Raw genomic sequence first — 11,872 nt, 5'->3', positions numbered from 1 at the left:
TCTACACATCTCCCTCTGTGGCAGCACTAAACTCCGTATGCTCACCCGATGTCTATGTCTACATATTTATCGCTGTCCTATGTTTTTCATGTATGGAACAACCTACCCGGATTGTACGCAGAATAATACTTTTCACTGTACCTCAGTACACATGACAATAAATCTAAATCTCTGCAGGACTATCCAGCTCTGACACCATTAGCCCAGCCCCTCCCATATTGACCTGAGGCTAATCCCAGTTCTTCTAATTCTATGTCACTTGTATTGAGGAATATTTTCAAGTGACCAACGCTGGGATTAGGGGTGTGGCTGAATGGAAAGAGACTTTACAAAATGTGAAAAGGCCAAAGACTGCCCTGGACAGAGGCTCCCTCACATATTAGCTGCCAGAGTCAGGTGCCCTATGGTTCAGTCGGAGACGCTTACACCTTAGTCCGAACATTGTGGACTCAGTTCCATGACAGAGATGTGAGGGACTGCTGCATTGTTGGAGGTGTAGCACTGAGGGACTGCTGCACTGTTGGAGGTGTAGCACTGAGGGACTGCTGCATTGTTGGAGGTGTAGGACTGAGGGACTGCTGCACTGTTGGAGATGTAGGACTGAGGGACTGCTGCACTGTTGGAGATGTAGGACTGAGGGACTGCTGCACTGTTGGAGGTGTAGCACTGAGGGACTGCTGCATTGTTGGAGATGTAGCCCTGAGGGACTGCTGCATTGTTGGAGATGTAGGACTGAGGGACTGCTGCACTGTTGGAGGTGTAGGACTGAGGGACTGCTGCACTGTTGGAGATGTAGGACTGAGGGACTGCTGCATTGTTGGAGATGTAGGACTGAGGGACTGCTGCATTGTTGGAGATGTAGGACTGAGGGACTGCTGCACTGTTGGAGATGTAGGACTGAGGGACTGCTGCACTGTTAGAGATGTAGGACTGAGGGAATGCTGCATTGTTGGAGATGTAGGACTGAGGGACTGCTGCATTGTTGGAGATGTAGCCCTGAGGGACTGCTGCACTGTTGGAGATGTAGGACTGAGGGACTGCTGCATTGTTGGAGATGTAGCCCTGAGGGACTGCTGCACTGTTGGAGATGTAGGACTGAGGGACTGCTGCACTGTTGAAGGTGTAGGACTGAGGGACTGCTGCACTGTTGGAGATGTAGCACTGAGGGACTGCTGCATTGTTTGAGGTGTAGCACTGAGGGGCTGCTGCATTGTTGGAGATGTAGCACTGAGGGAATGCTGCACTGTTGGAGACGTAGCAGTGAGGGACTGCTGCACTGTTGGAGACGTAGCAGTGAGAGACTGCTGCACTGTTGGAGATGTAGCACTGAGGGACTGCTGCATTGTTGGAGGTGTAGCACTGAGGGACTGCTGCTTTGTTGGAGAGGTAGCACTGAGGGATTGCTGCATTGTTGGAGGTGTAGCACTGAGGGACTGCTGCATTGTTGGAGGAGTAGCCCTGAGGGATTGCTGCATTGTTGGAGGTGTAGCACTGAGGGACTGCTGCACTGTCGGAGGTGTAGCATTGAGGGACTGCTGCACTGTTGGAGACGTAGCACTGAGGGACTGCTGCACTGTTGGAGGTGTAGCACTGAGGGAATGCTGCATTGTTGGAGGTGTAGCACCGAGGGACTGCTGCATTGTTGGAGGTGTAGCACTGAGGGACTGCTGCACTGTTGGAGAGATAGCACTGAGGGACTGCTGCACTGTTGGAGATGTAGCACTGAGGGAATGCTGCACTGTTGGAGATGTCGCACTGAGGGAATGCTGCACTGTTGGAGATGTAGCCCTGAGGGACTGCTGCACTGTTGGAGATGCATCACTGAGGGTCTGCTGCATTGTTGGAGGTGTAATGCTGAGGGACTGCTGCATTGTTGGAGGTGTAGCACTGAGGGAATGCGGCACTGTTGGAGGTGTAGCACTGAGGGTCTGCTGCACTGTTGGAGAGGTAGCACTGAGGGACTGCTGCACTGTTGTGGAGTAGCACTGAAGGAAGTCTGCACTGTTGGAGGTGTAGCACTGAGGGAATGCTGCACTGTTGGAGATGTAGCACTGAGGGACTGCTGCACTGTTGGAGGTGTAGCCCTGAGGGATTGCTGCATTGTTGGAGACGTAGCACTGAGGGACTGCTGCATTGTTGGAGATGTAGCACTGAGGGACTGCTGCATTGTTGGAGGTGTAGTGCTGAGGGAATGCTGCATTGTTGGAGGTGTAGCCCTGAGGGATTGCTGCATTGTTGGAGATGTAGCACTGAGGGACTTCTGCATTGTTGGAGGTGTAGCACTGAGGGACTGCTGCACTGTTGGAGGTGTAGCACTGAGGGACTGCTGCATTGTTGGAGAGGTAGCCCTGAGGGACTGCTGCACTGTTGGAGGTGTAGCACTGAGGGACTGCTGCACTGTTGGAGGTGTAGCACTGAGGGACTGCTGCACTGTTGGAGACGTAGCACTGAGGGACTGCTGCATTGTTGGAGAGGTAGCCCTGAGGGAATGCTGCATTGTTGGAGATGTAGCACCGCGGGACTGCTGCATTGTTGGAGAGCTAGTGCTGAGGGACTGCTGCATTGTTGGAGGTGTAGCACTGAGGGACTGCTGCACTGTTGGAGAGGTAGTGCTGAGGGACTGCTGCATTGTTTTATTTTTGTTATTTTTAAAACGCATCTTATTCAAACTTGTATCAAAGTAGTTTGCAGCAAATAAACACTCTGTGAAACATTATTCCCAATAATCAACTATACAGTTTGGGGCAGCACGGTGGCTCAGTAGGTTAGCACTGCTGCCTCACGGCGCCGAGGTCCCAGGTTCGATCCTGGTTCTGGGTCACTGTCCGTGTGGAGTTTTTACATTCTACCCGTGTCTGCGTGGGTTTCGCCCTCACAACCCAAAGATGTGCAGGCTAAGTGGATTGGCCATGTTAAATAGCCCCTTAATTGGAAAAATGAATTGGGTACTCTAAATTTATTTTTAAAAACTATACAGTTGGTACAGATTCTCCTCCCACTTCTCCTTGATCTTCACCACCCGCTCGCCTCCCCGCTCCCACAGCCACTTATATATATCCCCAATTCTTCCCTCCCCTTCCACATCCGGAAGCAACAGTCGCTCCCAGCAGGCTGTATCCCGGCAATCTAGGGAACCCCTTCCAGACCTTTTGTGCAAAGTCCCTAACCTGCAGATATCTGAACTCACTACCCCTCGACAGCTCTACCCTCTCTCTGAGCTCCTCCAGACTGAACCCTTCCTCCAAATACAAACCCTCACCTTGACCAGCCCCACTACACATCCCATCCCCCCCCCCCCCCCCCCCCCCCGGCTCAAACCCATGATTCTCGCACAGCAGCGTTAGCACCGACATCCCTTCCACCCTAAAATGCCTCCTCAACTGATTCCATATCTTCACTGTGGACTGCACCACTGGGTTCTCTGAACACCTACTCGGAGCCATTGGCAATGCTGCCATCACCATAGCCCTCAAACTAGACCGCTTACAAAATTCCTCATCCATCTAACCCACTCTACCCCTTCTCCTTCCCATCACCGCTGCACCTTGGCCACATTCGCCGCCAAATAATGAAGCAAGTTTGGCAACACCAACCCCCCCTGCTGCCTCTGCTTCTGCAGCAGGGTCCTCCCCACCTTAGGACCTTCCCCATCCATACAAAGTCAGAGATGATTGTGTCCACTTTCTGAAAAAAGGCCTTTGGTATCAAGATCGGGAGAGACTGAAAGATAAGGGGCAGCAGGGTAGCATGGTGGTTAGCATAAATGCTTCACAGCTCCAGGGTCCCAGGTTCGATTCCCGGCTGGGTCACTGTCTGTGTGGAGTCTGCACGACCTCCCCCTGTGTGCGTGGGTTTCCTCCGGGTGCTCCGGTTTCCTCCCACAGTCCAAAGATGTGCGGGTTAGGTGGATTGGCCATGCTAAATTGCCCGTAGTGTCCTAATAAAAGTAGGGTTAAGGGGGAGGTTGTTGGGTTACGGGTATAGGGTGGATACGTGGGTTTGAGTAGGGTGATCATGGCTCGGCACAACATTGAGGGCCGAAGGGCCTGTTCTGTGCTGTACTGTTCTATGTTCTATAAACAAGAACCTCGGCAGAATATTCATTTTCACCACTTGGACCCTCCCCACCAATGTTAAGTACAGTGTGTCCCACCTCTTAAGATCCTCCCTGGCCTCCTCCACCAGCTTTGTTAAGTTCCACTTATGGAGCCCCGTCCATTCCCTCGCTACCTGAATCCCCAAGTACCTAAAACTATCCTTTGCTACCGTGAATGACATCCCCCCTAAATTAGCCCGCTGTGCCAGCTCATTCACCGGGAATACCTCGCTTTTCCCTACATTCAACTTGTATACCGAGAACCCTCCAAACCTCCCCAACAGGCCCATAATCCTTCCCATACTCTCCAACGGACCCGAAACATACAGCAGGAGGTCATTGGCATAGAGCGACAACCGAAGCTCCCTCGGTCCCCTCATTATCCCCTGCCACTCTGCCGACCCCCTGAGAGTCATCGCCAACAGCTCTATGGCCAGCACAAACAGCAGCGGCGACAGCGGGCACCCCTGCCTCGTACCCCTGTGTAAGTCAAAGCTCCGTGAGCTCATATCATTCGCCCTCACCCTCGCTCTTGCCGCCACATACAGCAACCGCACCCATGCCACAAATCTCAGCCCAAACCCAAACCTTCCCAAAACTTCGAACAAGTACCGCCACTCTACCCGATCAAATGCTTTCTCCGCGTCCATGGACACCACCACCTCCGATACCAGAGCTCTCGACGGATTCATCACCACATTCAACAGCCGGGAGCTGCCTGCCCTTCACAAAGCCTGTTTGATCTTCTGCAACCACCCCGGGACACAATCCTCCATCATCCCCGCCAACAACTTAACCAATACTTTCACATCCATGTTCAATAGTGATATGAGTCTACACGACCCACATTCCACTAGATCCCTCCCTGTTTTTGGGATTAGTGTGATTACTGCCTGCTTCATCGTCTCTGGCAACTCCCCCTTCTCCAGTGCTTCATTAAATGCCCCCAACAGATGTGGTGCCAAGTCCGCTGAAAATTCCTTATAAAATTCTGCCGGGTACCTATCCGGCCTTCCCCGACTTCATACCCCTGATACTATCCAGCACCTCCCTCAGCCCCAGGGGCTCCTCCAACACCTGCCTCTTTGCTTCCTACACCTGGGGAAATTCCAGCTTGTCCAGAAACCACCCCATGTACCCCTCATCTCCTCCTGGGTCTGCCTCATAAAGTCCATGGTAATACTCTCTAAATGCCTCATTTATCTTCCCTGGCTCTGACACCAGATCCCCAGCCCCAGTCCGGACCTTCAATATTTCCCTGGACGCAGCCTGTCTCAGAAGCTGGTGCGCCAGCATGCGGCTCGCCTTCTCCCCATAGTCATATTGCACCCCTCTTGCCCTTTGCAGTTGCCCTACCGCCCTCCCTGTTGTCGGCCAGTCAAATTGCCTGTGATCTCAGTGATCCAGCTCTGTGACCAGTGATCCAGCTCTGTGATCTCACTGATCCAGCTCTGTGATCTCAGTGATCCAGCTCTGTGATCTCGGTGATCCAGCGCTGTGACCTCGGTAATCCAGCTCTGTGATCTCGGTAATCCAGCTCTGTGATCTCGGTGATCCAGCTCTGTGATCTCAGTGATCCAGCTCTGTGATCTCGGTAATCCAGCTCTTTGATCTTGGTAATCCAGCCGTGTGATCTCGGTAATCCAGCTATGTGACCAGTGATCCAGCTCTGTGATCTCAGTGATCCAACTCTGTGACCAGTGATCCAGCTCTGTGACCTCAGTGATCCAGCTCTGTGATCTCAGTGATCCAGCTCTGTGATCTCGGTAATCCAGCTCTGTGATCTCGGTAATCCAGCTCTGTGATCTCAGTGACCCAGCTCTGTGATCCAGCTCTGTGATCTCGGTGATCCAGCTCTGTGATCTCAGTGATCCAGCTCTGTGATCTCGGTAATCCAGCTCTGTGATCTCAGTGACCCAGCTCTGTGATCCAGCTCTGTGATCTCGGTGATCCAGCTCTGTGATCTCAGTGATCCAGCTCTGTGATCTCAGTGACCCAGCTCTGTGATCCAGCTCTGTGATCTCGGTGATCCAGCTCTGTGATCTCAGTGACCCAGCTCTGTGATTCAGCTCTGTGATCTCGGTGATCCAGCTCTGTGATCTCGGTGATCCAGCTCTGTGATCTCAGTGATCCAGCTCTGTAATCTCAGTGATCCAGCTCTGTGACCTCAGTGATCCAGCTCTGTGACCTCAGTGATCCAGCTCTGTGATCTCAGTGATCCAGCTCTGTGATCTCAGTGATCCAGCTCTGTGATCTCAGTGATCCAGCTCTGTGACCTCAGTGAATCCAGCTCTGTGATCTCAGTGATCCAGCTCTGTGATCTCAGTGATCCAGCTCTGTGATCTCGGTAATCCAGCTCTGTGATCTCAATGATCCAGCTCTGTGATCTCAGTGATCCAGCTCTGTGATCTCGGTAATCCAGCTCTGTGATCTCAGTGATCCAGCTCTGTGATCTCAGTGATCCAGCTCTGTGATCTCAGTGATCCAGCTCTGTGACCTCAGTGAATCCAGCTCTGTGACCTCAGTGATCCAGCTCTGTGATCTTGGTAATCCAGCTCTGTGATCTCAGTGATCCAGCTCTGTGATCTCAGTGATCCAGCTCTGTGATCTCAGTGATCCAGCTCTGTGACCTCAGTGATCCAGCTCTGTGATCTCAGTGATCCAGCTCTGTGACCAGTGATCCAGCTCTGTGATCTCGGTAATCCAGCTCTGTGACCTCAGTGATCCAGCTCTGTGATCTCGGTAATCCAGCTCTGTGATATCAGTGATCCAGCTCTGTGATCTCAGTGATCCAGCTCTGTGATCTCGGTAATCCAGCTCTGTGATCTCAGTGATCCAGCTCTGTGATCTCGGTGATCCAGCTCTGTGATCTCGGTAATCCAGCTCTGTGATCTCAGTGATCCAGCTCTGTGACCTCAGTGATCCAGCTCTGTGATCTCAGTGATCCAGCTCTGTGACCAGTGATCCAGCTCTGTGACCTCAGTGATCCAGCTCTGTGATCTCGGTGATCCAGCTCTGTGATCTCAGTGATCCAGCTCTGTGATCTCAGTGATCCAGCTCTGTGATCTCAGTGATCCAGCTCTGTGATCTCAGTGATCCAGCTCTGTAATCTCGGTAATCCAGCTCTGTGACCAGTGATCCAGCTCTGTGACCTCAGTGAATCCAGCTCTGTGATCTCAGTGATCCAGCTCTGTGATCTGTGATCCAGCTCTGTGATCTCAGTGATCCAGCTCTGTGATCTCAGTGATCCAGCTCTGTGATCTCGGTAATCCAGCTCTGTTATCTCAGTGATCCAGCTCTGTGATCTCCCCTGTGATCTCAGTGATCCAGCTCTGTAATCTCGGTAATCCAGCTCTGTGACCAGTGATCCAGCTCTGTGATCTCAGTGATCCAGCTCTGTGATCTCAGTGATCCAGCTCTGTGATCTCGCTAATCCAGCTCTGTGATCTCAGTGATCCAGCTCTGTGATCCAGCTCTGTGACCTCAGTGATCCAGCTCTGTGATCTCTCCTGTGATCTCAGTGATCCAGCTATGTGATCTCGGTAATCCAGCTATGTGACCAGTGATCCAGCTCTGTGATCTCAGTGATCCAGCTCTGTGACCTCAGTGATCCAGCTCTGTGACCTGTGATCCAGCTCTGTGACCAGTGATCCAGCTCTGTGATCTCAGTGATCCAGCTCTGTGATCTCAGTGATCCAGCTCTGTGATCTCAGTGATCCAGCTCTGTGATCTCGGTAATCCAGCTCTGTGATCTCAGTGATCCAGCTCTGTGACCTCAGTGATCCAGCTCTGTGACCTCAGTGATCCAGCTCTGTGATCTCGGTGATCCAGCTCTGTGATCTCGGTAATCCAGCTCTGTGATCTCAGTGATCCAGCTCTGTGATCTCAGTGATCCAGCTCTGTGATCTCGGTAATCCAGCTCTGTGATCTCAGTGATCCAGCTCTGTGACCTCAGTGATCGAGCTCTGTGATCTCCCCTGTGATCTCAGTGATCCAGCTCTGTGATCTCAGTGAATCCAGCTCTGTGATCTCAGTGATCCAGCTCTGTGACCTCAGTGATCCAGCTCTGTGACCAGTGATCCAGCTCTGTGATCTCAGTGATCCAGCTCTGTGACCAGTGATCCAGCTCTGTGATCTCAGTGATCCAGCTCTGTGACCTCAATGATCCAGCTCTGTGACCTCAGTGATCCAGCTCTGTGATCTCAGTGATCCAGCTCTGTGATCTCGGTGATCCAGCTCTGTGATATCAGTGATCCAGCTCTGTGATCTCAGTGATCCAGCTATGTGATCTCGGTAATCCAGCTCTGTGATCTCAGTGATCCAGCTCTGTGACCTCAGTGATCCAGCTCTGTGATCTCAGTGATCCAGCTCTGTGATCTCAGTGATCCAGCTCTGTGATCTCGGTGATCCAGCTCTGTGATATCAGTGATCCAGCTATGTGATCTCAGATCTTCATAAGGAACACTGTCTCCACATCGACAGGATACACACCACACACACTCATGACCGGACGCCCTATGAAAGGTACAGAATTCCTTTTAGGACTGGACATGACAAGCCCCGAAGTGACGGCCCTCACACATGAAAAGGCAGTTAAAGATCTAGTTGAGACTGTGAGGTCTGCACAGCTCGCAGCCGCAGTCCAGCTAGGGAAACGCCGACAGCAACGGACTGCCTGTTTCAATAAGACCGTACACACCACAGAATTCCAGGTTGGGCAACAGGTAATGTTATCTGTTTATAACCCCAGCAGTTTTTTGGCTCCAAAATATCCGGCCCCTACTCAATTTCGGACAAAATTAGCCCCTCCGTTTACAGGATAAAGTATCCTAATGGGAAGACCGCGTGGTTCCATATAAACCAGTTAAAGGCATATGGAACACAGGCCAACCATGCTCACCATGTCCTGCTGGATGCAGCAGAACACTTCACCCCGCCCACCAGAGACACTTTTCCACCATCCCCCTCACAGACCAGTTCATCCACGGACTCGCCCAAGACTCCGCCCACAGACCACTACAGACCACGCCCCGACACGCCCACAAGCTGCCACAGCAGAGACAGCAGGACTGACACTGACTCTGAAGACAGCGACACCACACAGCCATACAGCCCACACTGCACCAACTACGACCCCGACTCCAGTGACCCCATGGAAGTCACCTACCTCAAATATCCAGAACCACCACCCGACCCCGACTACCCCGACAACACACTCGACCCTACACAATGGCACAGGGACAATTCCTACAGACTTGTCCGCAATGATGAAAGTGACCCCCGGTCACACAACTCCAAAATAGCATGCCTGATCCACACAAGGGTGTGGGATCCGGGAGAGCAGGACGACACGGTGTCTGACTCCCGACACGGCAACCCCTTTGTGACCCTGTTCACAGAGGCAGAATCAAAGTGAGGTGTCCAGATGATGTAAGATAGGAATCGTTTGAGGGAAACGATGTCCTTTCTGATGGAACCTGCACGTATGTTTGTCTTCGTTGTATGTTTGTTTGTTTTCAGGAATGTACATTGTTCAGCTGGAGGATGGACATCTTCTTTTCAGCTGAAAAGATTGTGACCACCTCACATGCACGTTAGTTTGTCCGCAGATACTTTTGAGAACTTCGGTTTGATTGGAGATCTTTTCCAAAGTTGTAACACTTGTGACAGCCTGGTGAGCAGCTCACCGTATCGTCTAAAATATCTGAAGACCAGCTCATGTCCTCAGTTGGAGCATCTTGGCTCCCTTGGTTTCTTTTTCAGGTGCCCCTCTATTCGGCGAAATAGAGGCTGCAAGTCATGGTAAACACATTCGTACCCGTTTTTTCCAGGTTACTCAGGCAGTGGACAAACGGCACTGAGGACCCGCCCTGTCTGAGAACCAACCCTTGGTCAGCCAAGCTCGGGTATGGCACAGCACGCCCTACCCGGGGATCCCATCCAACTCGTACCCGTAGCGGCCCATACGCAACTCATTCGGATGTTTATTTCAAAGTTTGTTTTCATTTTAGGTTAGGTAGCCCTTCGGCCACCATCCCACATGCTATTTACATCCGGGAACATTCGGATGGTAAATCAGCAAAGCCTGCGAGACGGCTCGCAGAAGGAAGGATTGTTAGGTGTATGCTGGTCTTTAAATTCGCTTTTTGAAAAAAAAAATGAGGGGAGTCACAGGGTGTGACTTAGCCAGTCATTTTAAAGGGTCAATTGGGATTTGAAAGACAGATGCACTAACAAGTAAAGGTCTTAAACTGTGTATTGACAGATACTGTGCTTGATCCCAAAGGTTTCAAAGGACGAGACAGAGGTCGAAGCCAGGATTGTCAATACCGGAGGAAGAAGGAAGAGAAAGAAGAAGAACAACAAAAGATGATGGAAGCCCACTTATTACTGTTTAATGTCATATGTATATGTGTGGAAACAAGACACGTTTCCCCCACAACCCCCACCGTAAATGTTAGTACAACAAACCCCCAGTGCTCAGCTCTGATCAGCGAGGTTCAGACCTGGTGTACTAAATTCATGACGTGGTACTCCATGTCCTACATAATCGAATCACTGTTGGTGATCGCGATCCTCATCATCCTAGTGCAGACCCTCAGGTTGAGGAAATGGAAGAGGAGAGCCTCTCGTTCCAGCACCTCACCCATCTATAGAGTGCAATCCCCCATCTTCGGATTCCACCAACCCCTCAACCCCTCACTGATTACAACACTCTGTAAATAAAATTCAGCCATGTATTATATTGTTCCATACTCGACTGCCGAGTTGGGAAGTGTGATGTTGTGGTGTGAATGGTTAAGATTTTAGAGTGATTAAATGTTTAAGTTAAGGTTAAGGTTAATAGTGATAGGTAGAGGTTCCCAGTTGTAGTAATGCATGTCCCTTTGACATAGGGCCAAGTAGAAATGTTAGTTAAAAATTTTTTCTCTTCTTCCCATAGTTTAGAACAGAGTAGAACAGGAACTGGCAAGAGGTCAGAACACAAGGAAGGCAAAGTACATAGGTGATCCTTCACAATAGTATGATTGTGAGGATCACAAGGAGGGAATGTAGCCATGCTGGCCACGCAAAATGGACACTGAGCCAAACTAAAATGGAAGACTGCTGGGAAACAGACAGTTTAGCCAGAACAGCAGTCTGCAAAGAGCAGTTTGCATTCTGCAGCAGCAGAAACCAGTTTGGGCTCAGGTGAAAAGACCTTAGCTAGGTGCAAATGGCAAAACGCTTTGCATGCTAATGAGGCCATCAGACTTGAACACCCACACAATAGATACATTTGGTTCTGAATGGACACATTCTAATCAAGACCCAGACATCGAGGCACCAGAAACCTCCAAACAAAAGGACATAAGAAACGCCCCCTCCATCACGGAGACCCCCTCGCATTGGGGAATTAATCCAGTATCGATAAGAAATTGATCCAATAGGTAGAGCCCGCCCGAGAAGAGGGAAGGACAATGGAACCCCTATAAAAGATAGGGACCTCGTGTTGTCCGGTCTGTTAAACCCGTGCTCCGGCTCTGACTGACACCTTGCATCCTGACTCCAGCCGTTGAGCACCAGCCGCCGAAACCGTAAGTTCAACGCTCGCTACGCGATCCAAGCCCACTAGACTCCCAAGTACCAGAACGCTTGCTGAAGGCTGCAGTGCCAGACCAGGACGAAGGCCTCGTTCTCTGACCTTGCCTGTTCCTGTTAGATAAGTATTCTGTTCACTTAAGTTTAGTTATAGCTTAGTCTCTTAGTGTGTGCATGAGTATTTATTATAACTGT

The sequence above is a fragment of the Scyliorhinus canicula genome, chromosome 23 (genome assembly GCF_902713615.1).
Source record: "Scyliorhinus canicula chromosome 23, sScyCan1.1, whole genome shotgun sequence".
Taxonomy (NCBI): Eukaryota; Metazoa; Chordata; class Chondrichthyes; order Carcharhiniformes; family Scyliorhinidae; genus Scyliorhinus; species Scyliorhinus canicula.
The sequence above is the reverse complement of the archived record's forward strand: the minus strand, read 5'-3'. Positions refer to the sequence as shown.